The sequence below is a fragment of the Phacochoerus africanus genome, chromosome 1 (assembly GCF_016906955.1).
Source record: "Phacochoerus africanus isolate WHEZ1 chromosome 1, ROS_Pafr_v1, whole genome shotgun sequence".
Lineage (NCBI taxonomy): Eukaryota > Metazoa > Chordata > Mammalia > Artiodactyla > Suidae > Phacochoerus > Phacochoerus africanus.
In genome coordinates, this window is record NC_062544.1 from 197,947,839 (window position 1) to 197,949,177 (window position 1,339).

The 1,339-nt window shown below is 40.4% G+C and overlaps 1 pseudogene; it reads right to left on the reverse strand.

Moving 5' to 3' along the window:
- Nucleotides 1–654: 654 nt before the first annotated feature.
- LOC125110938 (60S ribosomal protein L11-like) lies at nucleotides 655–1,124 on the reverse strand (annotated as a pseudogene).
- Between the last annotated feature and the right edge of the window lie 215 nt (nucleotides 1,125–1,339).

Genomic DNA, 1,339 nt, shown 5'->3' on the forward strand with positions numbered 1-1,339 from the left:
TGTTATTTTAGATTGGATTCTTTCACTTAGTAATATGCATTTAAAGTTCTTCCACATCTTTTCACGGCTTGCAGCTCATTTTTCTTTTAGTGCTGAACAATATTCCATTGTCTAGATGTACTACAGTGTATTTATGCCTTTACCTAATGAAGAACATCTTGCTTGCTTCCAAGTTTTGGCGTAAAGCTGTAGTAAACATCTGAGTGCAAGTTTTGTGTGGACATAAGTTTCAGCACATCTGGGTAAACACTAAGGAGCACAATTGCTAGATCATATGTTTAATTTATAGGAAACTGCCAAACCATCTCCCAAAGTGGCTTTACCATTTTGCATTCCCACCACAGTGAATGAGAGTTTCTGTTGCTCTACATCCCTACTAATATTTGGTGTTGCCAGTGTTTTAGATTTTGGCCATTTTAGTGGAGCTGTGGTGATATCTCATTTTAATTTGCAATTCCCTAATGATCTAGGATGTTGAGCATCTTTTCATATGATTATTTTCCATCTGTTATCTGTTTTTTTAATTGAAAACTTATAATTGGCTTTTTAAATAAATGCTATCTGAATATATTATATTACTTTTGGGTGTACTTTATTGGCCTCTTGGGTAGAAACAGGAATTTATTTGCCCCTACACGTCTGGGCCCCTATATGCTAATTCTGTTTGGCCCCAGTGAAGCCTGTTCTGCACATCTTATCTGTGATGCTGAAACCTGGCCTACTTAGCACCACACAGAAGTCCAGACCATAGATACCAATGCTTGAGTCACATTTGATCCCCAGATCGATGTGTTCCTGGATCCCCAAACCCAAATTTTCAGTATCTGAGCAATTTTTTTTTTCTTAGCTCATACTTCCATGCATTTAGACCTCTCTTCAGGATTTTCCCTGCTTTGGCCCCACAGACTGTTCAATGAGTGGCAATCTTTTCACTTCCCCCGATGCCAAAAGACCTGATGGTGGCTCCAGCTTTGGAGAACACAGGGGTCTGGCCTATGAGTTGCTCCAGCCCTGAGGCTGCCTGGGTTAGTTGGTCTCCACTCGCCCACACCGATGTTGAGGCAGAGCTTACAGGTGCAAAGTTCCTGAATGGGGCTCTCCTTTCCACCCTGATCCCAAGCCATGATGGAGAATGGCAAGAGTCTCTGTGCATCTTCTTGTGGAGTTGTCTGGTCAGGACTTTTGTCCATGTTTTAATCAAGTTGTTTTTTATTGTTAACTTTTAAGGGTTCTTTATATATTTTGGCCAACAGTCCTTTATCACATATGTCTTTTGCAAACATTTTCTTCCTGTCTATAGCTAGTCTTCTCAGACACTCAACACTGTCTTTATCAGAGG